At 38.0% G+C, this 13,930-nt stretch overlaps 1 long non-coding RNA gene across 1 annotated transcript in view; it reads right to left on the reverse strand.

Moving 5' to 3' along the window:
- Window positions 1–12,105, reverse strand: part of LOC148754690 (uncharacterized) — a 30,807-nt gene extending 18,702 nt beyond the window's left edge. Inside the window, exons 1-2 of the long non-coding RNA XR_016020005.1 lie at window positions 11,970–12,105; window positions 8,938–9,040 (exon numbers count right to left, since the gene is read on the reverse strand). This is a non-coding gene — a long non-coding RNA (uncharacterized LOC148754690). The remainder of the gene's footprint in view (window positions 1–8,937; window positions 9,041–11,969) is intronic.
- Between the last annotated feature and the right edge of the window lie 1,825 nt (window positions 12,106–13,930).

Consider the following 13,930-nt stretch of genomic DNA (forward strand, 5'->3'; position numbering starts at 1 on the left):
ACGTTTTCCTTTCATGGTCATTTTCACTTTGGGGAAGAGCCAGAAGTCTCACGGTGCCAGATCCAGTGAATAAGGTGGATGAGGACACACCGTCATGTTTTTAGTTGGCAGAAATTGCCGTATAACATAAGTGATGTGTGACACGGGGCGTTGTCATGCTGAAGGATGATTTACGGCACACTTTAAAACACACCTTCTCTCAACCGTAGCTCACACCCGACTGACTGCACTGAACAAGTTGAAACTTGTCACACACCGTTAGTAACGTTCAATACACTGATTCCCGTATTCAAGATCCCTGCCTTTCCGTTGGATGGCTCCTGGCAGCAGCATTCATCGTATTTTGTGATCACACCTCATACATGAACACAGATATAGGTAAGTGAGGAGATATAGCACTAAAAGACTGGGGAAGTCTCTTCTAATTGCTTCTATTTTCTCAGTGAAATAGGGAGCATGGTTGTTTGTTTCTTTGAGTGTTTGCTTACTTATTTTCTGAACTTCCTAGCATACTGCCTTAATCCATTCACCCGGCCAGCCTCTAATTGCCTTTTTACTCTATCTGAAAATTCCCTGGTGACCAGAGGTCTCTGCAGTCAATAACATCTATGGAGATAGAAGACAAGAAGTGGCCAATTATTTCAATTGATAATGTGGAGCTGACTTCAGTCTGTAATACACAACCAGAAATCTTCAGGGCAAATTACCCTCTGGACTTGGAGCTTTATGTGGAGTATGATATTTGATCCAGTTCTACTGCAGTATTCAAGGCTTTAGCCTTGGGCTGTAGGAGTCTTTCCAGTTCTCAGGGTCCACATTATAGAAGATCCTACACTGTCCACTTTCATCTTCAAGATAAGAGAAATAGTCTTTTAAAGGCATTGGATATAAAAGCCTTAGAGCAGTGGTTCTCAAACTTGGCTCAACATTGGACTCATCAAAATCACTCTTTATAAATTATACACCCCAGGGTCCCTCTGTCTCTTAAGCATGGATTAAAGCAAGCCCAGAGTAGGGCCTAGATATAATATTACCTAAACTCATGTAACCTTGGTGAACTCATCAGTAACAGTGGAGATAAAAACCCCTTTTATTTCTAGAACAGTGCCTGGCTTGCTGCAGAAGTACAAAGAATGTTTTAAAAAATATATCTCATTCCCTTTACTATCGCTCTTCCCCAGCATACCTAGTAATCTCCCTATTGTGGTAAAATAAACACAATATAAAATTCACTATTTTTACCATGTTTTAAGTGTACAATTCATGGTACATGTATATATTTACATTGTGTGCAACCTCTTCCTATTTTTAAAATAAATCCTTTATTGGAATACTTTTAGATTCACAGAAAAGTTGCAAAGATAGTGCAGACTTCCCACATATTCCTTACCCAGATTCCAGTATTGTCAACATCTTACAATATAATGGAATATTTGTCAAAACTAAGACACCAACACTGACTCTAGACTTCACTCAGATTTCACAAGTTTTTTTTCATTTAAAGTCTTTCTCTATTCCTGGATCCAATCCAGATACTCCCCTCCTGATTTGAAAAAAAAAAAAATTACGTGTAACTTTTTAGCAAAGGCTTTCTAAAATCATTACAGTTCAAACACCCAAGAATGTGCTTTATTTTGCTATTAACAAATTGATTTTTTACTTTTTTATGTATTTGAATAAAAACAACCTATACTTTCTAGGCACCAAAAAAAAAAAATATTCTTCCTCATGGACTAGTGCATCCTCCAGATGCCACAGCAGCTGTGCTGCCAGCTGTTGATGCACCTTTGGAAGCAACTTCTATACCTTGACTTCAGTTTATAGAGAGGGAGAAAGGAATAGTATCTATGAAGCTATACTCCATAAAAGGCACTAAGGACCATGAGCAAAATGGTCTTATTCTTCAGCATGGAAAATCAAGCTCATGCTCATAAAATGATTATTTCCTCATTCAACATTTATGTGATCCTAGGATACACTGGTATTATGGTAGGCATTTGAAACACAAAGATAAATGAGACAAAGTCTGTGCCCTCAGTTTGCTCAGTTTAATGGAGGAGACAAATACATAAGAAAGCAATTATAATACACTATAATAAAGGCTAGAATTGAGCTAACTAGAGATTACAATGAGTGTAATGAGGGCAAGTTAGGTTTTTCCTAAAAGAGATGATAGCTAAGTTGAAAGAGAGAACTCATCAAGGGCCAGAAGAGAGAGTGTTAAAAATAGAGTGAACATGAATAAAAGGAATAGAGACATGAGAAAATATGGCAAAATGGTCTTTTAAGTAGTTTGACATGGCTGAAGTGTGAGTGTATGTGTATGGGAGTAGATGGTGCATGGTTAAAAAAGGATGAGACCAGTTATGGGGGAAAGACTGAACAAGGTATGAGATGTTCATGAATTAAACTTAATTCTGAATAGGGTACAGGTTCATTGAAGAAACTATCAAGTTGTTATCTCTAGAGAGGTGACATCAGAAGCATGGCAGCGTGAGAGGTCCCTCTGATCTCTCCCCTTGAAGTTATAAGAAGTTGAACAGCTATAATTCAACAAAGGATACCCTGCACAACACACAAATGTGTCTGAGAGATTGGTGCATCTAAACACCTGAAGGTGGGCAAATCGGAGCGAACAAGGTAGGAGGGAAGGGAGAAGAGACAGAGGCTGCAGATGCAGCCCAGAGCTCACTGCGGGTCTTGAGAGACGGGAAGATCCAGGCTGCAGTTGCACTCTCTGTGGCCCCAAGCTTTTCTGCCTGAGTGATCAGCATAAAATACAGCTGAACGCAGTGGGGCAGAGACCTGGGGCAAAGACTGTGGCAGAGACCGAATATAGAAGTGCAACAGCTGTGTTCTAGCAGCTGCTGTTGCCCAGTGGAAAATAAAGCCACAGAGCCAGCCCGCCTACCCCAACCTTCCCAGCGCTCACCTCCCCGCACCCTCCCAGAACTAGCAGTGAGCCCCAGAAGAAACTGTGAGTGTTAGGTTACAGAACAGAATTTCTACAGCCCTGAGAACTGGAGAGAGAGTTCCTGAGTGGAAGAGACACACTGACGCTAATCTCGGCGATAAGGGTGGAGATACAGAGGTGAGGCAGCTGACATTTGGCAGTCACCTTTACTGGGAGGAGAACAAAACCACAAACACACCAGCAGCCTCTCCCAGTACCCCCACACCCACCCTTTGCTGCTGATTCCCGGAGGGGCACCTGGAACAGCTCAGGCAGTGCAGCACTGCATCTGGCTGCAGGAGCAGCGCTGGGAATTCAGGGGCTGGGAACCCCATTACCCAGCACTCATTACTCTCCCACATGGGTGGTACCCTGATAGTGGGGTACCTGGTCACAGAAGAGATGCCCACCTCCCCAGGGAATACATGGCATCTAGCACCACCCATCAGAGATCCAAGAAGCCAGAGCAGTGCAAAAGAATATAAAATATTTCAGCACCACCTACTGGGAAACAAAAAAATACCTCCTCTTATCAACCTGCTAAAGAGGTATTACTCTTAAAGAAAAAAAACAAACAAAAAAAAGCAGCAGAGTTCATTCCCATAAATGCCTAGGCAAGAAATCATCCATCAAATACCATGAACAACCAAAGTAACAGGGCAGCTCAGAAAGAAAATAAAAAATATCCAGAAAATAAACTTAAAGATATAAAAATATGTGATTTAAATGACAGAGAATTCAAGATTACAGTTCTGAAAAAGCTCAATGAGATACAAGAAAACTCAGATAGGCAGTTTAATGAACTCAGAAATAAAATCAGTGAACAAAATAAATACTTTACCAAAGAGATTGAAACTTTAAAGAACCAAATAGAAATTCTGGATCTGAAGAACTCAATAAAAGAGATGAAGAATGAAATACTGAGCTTAGGAAATAAAGCTGACCATATAGAGGAACAAATTAGTAATATCAAGGATAGAAAACCTGGAAATGATGCAGATGGAAGAAGAGAGAGACTTGAGAATATAAGAAAGAAAGAAAGAAAGAAAGAAAGAAAGAAAGAAAGAAAGAAAGAAAGAAAGAAAGAAAGAAAGAAAGAAAGAAAGAAAGAATTCTACAAGAATTCTCTAGCTCTCAATCAGAAAGAGCAATATAAATACCTAGGAATAAACTTAACCAAGGATGTGAAAGACCTATATGCTGAAAACTATAAGACATTTTTGAAAGAAACTGAAGAAGACACAAAGAAATGGAAAGACATTCCGTGCTCATGGATTGGAAGAATCAACCTAGTTAAAATGGCCATATTACCCAAAGCAATATACAGATTCAATGCAATCCCCATCAAAATCCCAATGGAATATTTTAAAGAAATAGAACAAAAAATCATCAGATTTGTTTGGAACCACAAAAGACCCCGAATAGCCAAAGCAATCTTAAGGAAAAAGAACAATAATGGAGGTATCACACTTCCTGACTTTGGCTTGTACTACAGGGCTACAATAATCAAAACAGCATGGTATTGGCAGAAAAACAGACACATAGACCAATGGAATAGAATTGAGAACCCGGAAATAAAATCACATAAATATGGACAGATAATTTTTGACAAAGAAACTAAAAACATACAATGGAGCAAAGACAGCCTCTTCAATAAATGGTGCTGGGAGAATTGGATAGCCACGTGCAAAAGAATGAAACTGGACTGCTATCTGTCACCATGTACCAAAGTTAATTCAAAATGGATCGAAGACTTAAGCATAAGACCTGACACAATAAACTGCATAGAAGAAAACATAGGTACTAAACTTATGGACCTTGGGTTCAAAGAGCATTTTATGAACTTGACTCCAAAGGCAATGGAAGTAAAAGCTAAAATAAACGAATGGGACTACATGAAACTTAAAAGCTTCTGCACAGCAAAAGAAACCATTGACAAAATAAAGAGGCCACCAACTGAATGGGAGAAGCTTTTTGCAAACAGTGCCTCCGATAAGGGGCTAGTATCCAGAATATACAAGGAACTCATGCAACTCAACAACAAAAAAACAAACAACCCAATTGAAAAATGGGCAGAGGACTTGAAGAGACATTTCTCCAAAGAGGACATACAAATGGCAAATAGACATATGAAAAAATGCTCAACATCACTAATCATCAGAGAAATGCAAATCAAAACCACAATGAGATATCACCTCACCCCAGTCAGAATGGCCATCATCAACAAGACAAATAGTAACAAGTGTTGGAGAGGCTGTGGAGAAAAAGGAACCCTCATACACTGTTGGTGGGAATGCAGACTGGTGCAGCCGTTATGGAAGGCAGTGTTCCTCAAAAAATTACGAATAGAATTGCCATATGACCCAGCAATCCCTCTCCTGGGCATCTACCCAAAAAATCTGAAAACATTTAGAGATAAAGAAACGTGTGCTCCAATGTTCATTGCAGCTTTGTTTACAGTGGCCAAGACATGGAAACTACCAAAATGTCCTTCGATAGATGAATGGATAAAGAAGTTGTGGTATATATACACAATGGAATACTATTCGGCGGTAAGAAAAGATGATATAGGACCATTTGTGACAACATGGATGGATCCTGAGAGAGTAATGCTGAGCGAAACAAGTCAGACAGAAAAAGCAGAGAACCATGTGATTTCACTGATATGTGGTATATAAACGAAAAACAACAAAAGAACAAGACAAACAAATGAGAAACAGAAACTCATAGACACAGACAATAGTTTAGTGGTTGCCAGAGGGTAAGGGGGGTGGGGGTGGGGGGTGGGAGATGAGGGTAAGGGGGATCAAATATATGGTGATGGAAGGAGAACTGACTCTGGGTGATGAACACACAATGGGATTTATAGATGATGTAATACATAATTGTACACCTGAAATCTATGTAATTTTACTAACAATTGTCACCCCAATAAATTTAATAAAATAAAATTAAAAATTAAAAAAAGGCAAGATGGTGGGAATCACACACCAGCTTTAAAAGATCTGAAAAGAAAAAAAAAAAGAAAGAGCAATATGACAATAATGGCTATACTAGAGGGATAAGGAAACCAAGAGCCTATTCATACAAATAGTTGATAAGAACTTCACAAAAGTATGGAAGGAACTGGATCCTCAAATCCAAGAGGCAAACAGAACGCCTAATTATCTCAATCCAAAAAGGCCTTCTCCAAGGCACATTATATTAAAACTGTCAAAAATTAATGACAAAGAAAGAATTCTCAAGAAACCAGGGAAAAGATGATGGTAACCTATAAAGGAAATTCTATTAGATTATCATCAGATTTTTCAGCAGAAACTCTATAAGCTAGGAGGAACTTGAATCGAAAATTCAAACCATTGAAAGAGAGAAATTACTAGCCAAGTATAATATATCCAGCAAAGTTATCCTTTAGATATGAAAGAGAAATAAAGACCTTTCCAGACATACAGAAGCTGACAGAATTTTCCACCACAAAGCCTACATTATAGGAAATACTGAAGGGGGTTGTTCTACCTGAAATAAAAAGACAAAAGGATACAAAACAATGAGTAAAATGACTAACAGACAGACCAAAGCAAGAAATTGCAACCCTTATTCAGAATAGGGTACCATACACTTAAACATTACATAAAGGTCTAAGGAGATAAAAGTATTTCAAAACAGACAGAGAGAAAGAAGACATAGCTACTGCAACTCGGAAATGAACTCACAGAACAAATAGGGATAATTGTGACAACAAAAATGTAAAAGGGGAGGGGGAAAAAGTCTGAATTTGAGAAGGGGACTGGAGATAAGATGCATGCTTAAAAAAAGAACTATTGTATATATGAAACTTTCTTTTGCATAAACTTAATGGTAATCACACACACACACACACACACACACACACACACACACACACGCAATCCAGAACTGAGACACATAACAAAGAAAAAGAGGAAACAGAGGGAAAAAAATCATAGAATACCACCAAACTAGAATAACAGACAGAAACACAAGGGCAAAAAAACAATGGAGACACTGAACTACTAGAAAACAAAAGAAAATGGCTATAGGAAATCCTCATACATCAATAATCACCCTAAATGTAAATAAACAAAACGCAACTATATGCTGCCTTCAAGAGACACATCTCAGCTAAAGGACAAAAACAGACTCAAAGTGAAAGAGTGGAAAACAATACTCCAAGCAAATGGCATCCACAGAAAAGTGGGTGTAGCTGTACTTATACCTGATGAAATAGATTTCAAACTAAAAAAGGTAACAAAGATGGACATTTCATAATGATAAAGGGGACTATACAACAAGAAGACATAACAATCATCAATATTTATGCCCCCAATCAGGGAGCACTGAAATATACAAAGCAACTACAAACAGAACTAAAGAGAGGAACTGACAAAACACAATTACAGTAGGGGACCTAAATACCCGCATTGACAGCTATAGATAGATCATCCAAACAGAAAATCAATAAGAAAATATCGTCCTTAAATGACACATTAAACCAAACAGACATAATCGATATTTATAAAACTTTTCATCCCAGAACACCAGATTATACATTCTTCTCTAGTGCACATGGGACATTCTCAACGACAGACCATATGTTGGGACACAAAACTAGCATATCAACAAACTTAAGAAGACTGAAATCATACCAAGCATATTCTCTAACCACAATGCTTTGAAACTGAAGATCAACTACAAAAAGAAAGTGGGAAAAGCCATAAATATGTGGAGATTAAAGAACATGCTACTAAAGAACAACTGGGTCAAAGAAGAAATAAAAGGAGAGATCAAAAGATACACAGAAGCAAATGAGAATGACAATACAACATATCAAAACTTTGGGGATACAGCAAAAACGGTAATAAGAGGGAAGTTTATATCATTACAGGCCAATCTCAAGAAACAAGAAAAACCCCAAATAAACAACCTAACATTACATCTTGAAGAACTAGGAAAAGAAGAATAAATGAAGCCCAAAGTCAGTAGAGGGAGAAAATAATAAAAATTAGAGCAGAATTAAATGAAATAGAGAACAAAAAGGCAATTTTAAAAATTAATGCTTTGTACACCTGAAACTAATAAAAAAAAATAATGCAACAAAGAGTTGGTTCTTTGAAAAGATTAATAAAACTGACAAACCACTGGCTAGACTCACTACAGTAAAAAGAGAAAAGACACGAATAACCAAAATCAGAAATGAAAGAGGAGACGTTATGATGAATACTACAAAAATACAAAGGATCATCCAAGAATACTATGAAGGACTGTATGCCACCAAATTCAATAACCTAGAAGAAATGGACAAGTTCTTTAAATATATAACCTTTCTAGTCTGGATCACAAAAAACTGGAAATTCTAGAGACCGATCAACAGCAAAGAAATTGAAAGAGTCATCAAAAGCTTTCCCAAAAGTACAAGTCCAGGAACAGATGGCTTCACTAGTGAATTCTACCAAACATTCAAAGACGATTTAACCTCTGTCCTCCTCAAAGTCTTCCAAAAAATTGAAGAAGAGGCAATACTCCCTAACTCATTTTATGAGGTCAAAATTACCCTGATACCAAAACCTGGTAAGGATAACCACACAAAAAGGAAACTATGAACCAATATCTCTGATGACTATAGCTGCAAAAATCCTAAACAAAATTCTAGCAAATCGAATACAACAATACATTAAAAAGTTTATACATCTCAATCAAGTGGGGTTCATCCCAGGGGCACAAGGATGGTTCAACATATGCAAATTTATTAATGGGATACACCACATAAACGAAATATCAGTCCAAACGTGACTATTGACTGAGTGGGGTAGGAGATGGACGTGTACAAGGGGTGTGAGGTGACAGCTAGTGCTCTGTGTTATTTAGGTGAGATAGTTGCTCAGTGCGAACACTTTAACCATATTCATGTAACAGTTCTACTCATTCTACAGCATAAGAGGAAAAGGAGTTAAGCCAGAAAAACCAACCTCAGTGTAACGACGTGCTGTTTTCAATGATCTGAACTGCTGTACTTCACCAAAATGTTTCAAAGTAGAATAACAAGCACGTCTTGTGTTTTTTACTGTTCAACTAAAAGAAAAGAAAAAAGATAATCAAGGTTATATTCAGTGCCATCGTTCTAGATGAAATAGTATCATGAAATTTTGAATTATTGAGAGTGTTTTCTTCATTCCATTAATTATATTCTTCAGTGCAATTCTGGGCTATTGGAAAGGAAGTATGCTGAGCAATTCCAAAGAGACAAATACAAATCTTTTGAAAGGATTATCTGTTTGGGTATTCAGACCACAGAAAAATAATGAGTTTTCAGTTTTCTTCCAACTTATGGTATTAGTAATCAATCACCGAAGTGTTGAAAGCGCATACTTTTTCAAGGTGGATTATCTGTGTCTTTTGCATATACCAATACAACAAGTTCTCTTGCAGATGTGGTAATAATCGTATCATCTTTGAGTCTTACTTTTTCTAGCTGTTAAATGGTTAGAATCCTAGGTATGTTATGTGTTATGAGGATTAATGAGAAATTTCTCATAAAGTGGCTAGAGCTTCTGTGAACAATGATCTTCTCTACTGTAGAATATTCTCCTGTCTTTAGGGTAGCATCATGGTACAGTGGAAAACCACAGGTTTAGAAAGAAGAGAGACTTTGTTTCAAATATTAATTCAACGTGGACAAGTCATTAAATCGCTCTGATTCTCAGTTTTCCTACTTTTTTTTTTTAAAATATTTTATTGGGGAAGGAGAACAGGACTTTATTGGGGAACAGTGTGTACTTCCAGGCCTTTTTTTCCAAGTCAAATTGTCCTTTCAATCTTAGTTGTGGAGTGTGCTGTTCAGCTTCAAGTTGTTGTCTTTTCAGTCTTAGTTGTGGAGGGCGCAGCTCAGCTCCAGGTCCAGTTGCTGTTTTCTAGTTGCAGGGGGCACAGCCCACCATCCCTTGTGGGAGTCGAACCGGCAACCTTGTGGTTGAAGAGGACGCATTCCAACCAACTGAGCCATCCGGGAGCTCAGTGGCAGCTCAGCTCAAGGTGCCATGTTCAATCTTAGTTGCAGGGGGCGCTGCCCACCATCCCTTGCGGGACTCGAGGAATTGAAGTGGCAACCTTGTGGTTGAGAGCCCACTGGCCCATGTGGGAACCGAACCGGCAGCCTTCGGAGTCAGGAGCATGGAGCTCTAACCGCCTGAGTCACCGGGCCGGCCCCCGTTTTCCTACTTTTAAAATCGAGAAAAATACTCATTCTGTTAGATCAGTTTTTACATAAAATGCAATAAGCTGGAGATCATTGAAGTACGAGGCATCAAGTTGCAAAATAAGTGTTCACAGAATTTGGTGATTTTCATCCCCCGAAAAGGCAAAACCAGAAAACTCTCCAAATGAGCATGAGAGCAGCTGGGCGAGATGCTAACTGTTAATAGTGACTTGGAAAGAAGTTACCAGATATTTCCTGAAGGAAAAAAAAAACCACAAAACTTGAAAAGACTAGAAAGCTGATCTCTCGCTCTGTGTGACCTCATGTAGGCCACAGAGCTGTTCCAGACGAAAATCATTCCCTAAGTGCCCCTAGTAGTAATATTTGAGATTCTCCAAAAATATATTTTGAAAAGAATTAGGCTTTCAATTATGAGAATTTAAAAAGCTCTAATCTACCCTTCACATATTTTGAGTCTACCTTTCTTTTTTTAACAAAACTGGTTTACGAAAGATGTTCACTCATTTCCATATGTAGTTTCAAATGTTTAGTTTTTATTACTAATGTGATTTATCAACATATCATTTAGAAAATATTGAACGCTGCAGTCTAATGCAATAAAAACAAAATAGAATGAAATTTATCTTGAATCAAACCATCTTTCACACACACCAATTCTGATTTATGAAGAGTAGAAATAAGTTCCAGGTATTCTCTCCTTACTCTTTATTTCACTCAACCTCCCCACCCTCAAACATCTGGTCATGAGCACAGCTCCTGAGATATCACACACGCAAAAAAAATACTCATAAGGTATTTGAAGACTAGGTCTTCCTCGTTCTCTTTGTACAACAAGCACCATTTGTGTTAAACAAAATATTCTCTAAAATGTATTTATTTCAGAAAATCACACACAAATCCTGGTAAGTAACTGCAGCGCTCAGCCTAAACAAATAATGTAATCATATGTTGGGCTGGTTATTCAAATTTAGAACCCTGCTCATAGGTAAGGAATTGTAATACTGAGAGTAATGATAAAGATATAGTGTCCCTTTATGAGTATATGATTTCGGAGAGTGTGTGTGAATGTACAAACTAGCCATAGCAAACACAGAATTTTGTCCAGGGTTAGATTGGACAGCCTTTTGAAGCACCGTGTGGTAAGTAGTTCTTCACAAGATCATGGCTATCCTTCTGGACCTAGGTTGATGGCACTTCTCCACCCATTAGCAATCAGGTGTGGCCATGTGACTTGCTTTGGCCTGTGCCATGTGAACAAGAGTGACACACGTCACCACCAGGCAGAATGGAAGTTTTGAGAGCCTTTACAGTCAATTTTCCCCTTTGCCACAGCATTTGGCGACGTTCCAGATGGTGGCTGTTTCAACAGCCTGGGTTTTAGAGGGAGGACAATGTAGGAGCAGAGCCCCCAGCCAATCCTTGGAGGGTTTGTAGTGTGAGTAGGGCATGAATTTTGTTACTTTAAGTCACTAAGATTTGGGGGCCATTTGTTCCTGCAGCATACCCTAGCTCATCCTAACACGGTTGTTTCTTGAGATTGATTCTATGATTCCATATTATATGGCGCCTTACATTCAGAGTCTGAAATACTGTAAAAATGAAGCCACTGCTCACAAAAGTTGTCACTATTCGCTAGCTGGTGAAACTATGTCAGCCAGTGCCTGTTAAATGAGCAACCTCTCAATCCTATCATCTGAGTCCTTGAAAACATCGAAGTCAGTTATCAAAACACTTGTGCACCTTTCCAAACCTGACAGTATTCAGCAAAAGAATGAAAATACTTACAGTTCAACATTTCCTTTTTCAATTCTGTCTTTTGACTGAGATGATAGAAAACATGTATTTCTTTCTTCCAGCAGTGTCCAAGCTTTGAATTCAAGGGATTACACAGTATCTGGATTAAACTGTCAGCTTGTACAAGCTCAAGCTAAGAAAAGGAAAAGTGTTGTTTAGTATCTGAAAAAGTAGTCCATTTAATATAGAGTCATGATGATCCTTGAAAATTGTAGAGGGCAGTGCAATGAAGGAAGAAAAAGATAAACTTAAATCTCAACAATCTACTCGCAGTAAGAATGCACTAGGAATACTTACCAGACATGATCGAGGTAACAAATATCCAGCATTCACCAAATCAACAGACTATGCATGAGAAGAAAGTGAAAGGCCTACACAATCATTTCCAAATAATCTGGGGGTGCTAAATAATGGTAAGCAACATGACAAGGTACTTTAATTATGTATTTACTAAAGACACGGAACCAAAGAGTCATAATAATATATCTACCATACAGAATTATATGAAACCTATGTAATTTTACTAACCATTGTCATCCCATTAAATTTTAATTAAAAAAAAAATATACACACACACACACACACCCCAGAGGGCAATATCAATACATTCATATTAAACATGACTAAAGCAGCATGTCCCAAACTGTCCTGCAAAATACTCTTTCAAAGTGTGCCACAAAATATGTATTCTATCTAATGTATCTTTCTCTTAAGGGTTCGGAGTGTATACCTAATAGATCCAAGGTTCTATGAAGGCCTACGGTAAAGAAACCTATTTTAACTTAGTACAATCTAGCATTTCACAGATTTTCTTGAGAATGAAATGCTATTTTGAAGGCAGGGGAGCAGTGCTGTCTTTTTTTTCATATGGACGTTTTATCTTTTCTTTTTTCACTTGACTGTAACATTTCCCTCTTTTCCTCCCATCCAATACCCACCACAGCCCAGGTAACCTGTGTTAACAACTTTATATGTACAACATGCACATATAGAAGAGGTTTCACCTGTCAATTACTTGTTTTACAACAGTGAGATAGATCATTTTTTCATATGCCTTACTGCATTGGTCTTTTTCCACACACCACCACTCAGGGAAAGCCCTTCAAAGTCAATTGGTATAAATCTAAGTGACTCTTTTGGTAAGACCATGTTTCCCTGAAAATAAGACCTACCCCCAAAATAAGCCCCAGTTAAGATTGTCAGCCAGATGGACGCATTTAGTACGTCATGACGATGTTCCAGAAGATGACATGACTGTATTTGAATAAATGTAGATTGTTGTACATGAAAAAATAAGACATCCCCTGAAAACTAAGCCCTAATGCATCTTTCAGAGCAAAAATTAATGTAAGACCCGGTCTTATTTTCGGGGAAACACTGCATCATATCCATCACGTAAACATATTCGTGGTTGTTTAAAAGCCACTCCCGTATTTCCCATACCAAGAAGTACTGTGTCCTCTGCCAAGATTCTCCGTGTGCTCCCTAATTACCTCCTCTTCAACAATCTGAGGCCTTTAGAATATCTGCATGGTTTTCACTTTTTCTAGCTATTCCCACAGCAATACCACACAACTGCAAAAAGACCTTTGGAAGGCATTTATTTTGTCCGTTCCCCATTCCCAGGTTCTAGGTTCTGTTAAGACAGGTTTGCAGTAATTCACATTTCCCTTATATCTATCTTATTTCTAGAGCACTTACTTTGCCCATACGGCACATATTCTAAATTTTGTAATTTTCTAACCTATTCCATTGGTTTCTATAAAATCTTGCTCATCATAGTTTTCTCTCTTCTTCCTCTCTTCTATCTTGAGGTTTCCCTTTTGGTTCCTTTAATGTTTGGTTATTTTTTACATTCAAGTATTTTCTTCACATGAGGTACAGGGATGATATAATCTCTAAATTCTCATGTTTCCAAGTATCTGTTTTATTACATCTTTGACATATTATTG

The sequence above is a fragment of the Rhinolophus sinicus genome, chromosome 18 (assembly GCF_057876585.1).
Source record: "Rhinolophus sinicus isolate RSI-liver-muscle chromosome 18, RSI-T2T, whole genome shotgun sequence".
NCBI classification, from domain to species: Eukaryota; Metazoa; Chordata; class Mammalia; order Chiroptera; family Rhinolophidae; genus Rhinolophus; species Rhinolophus sinicus.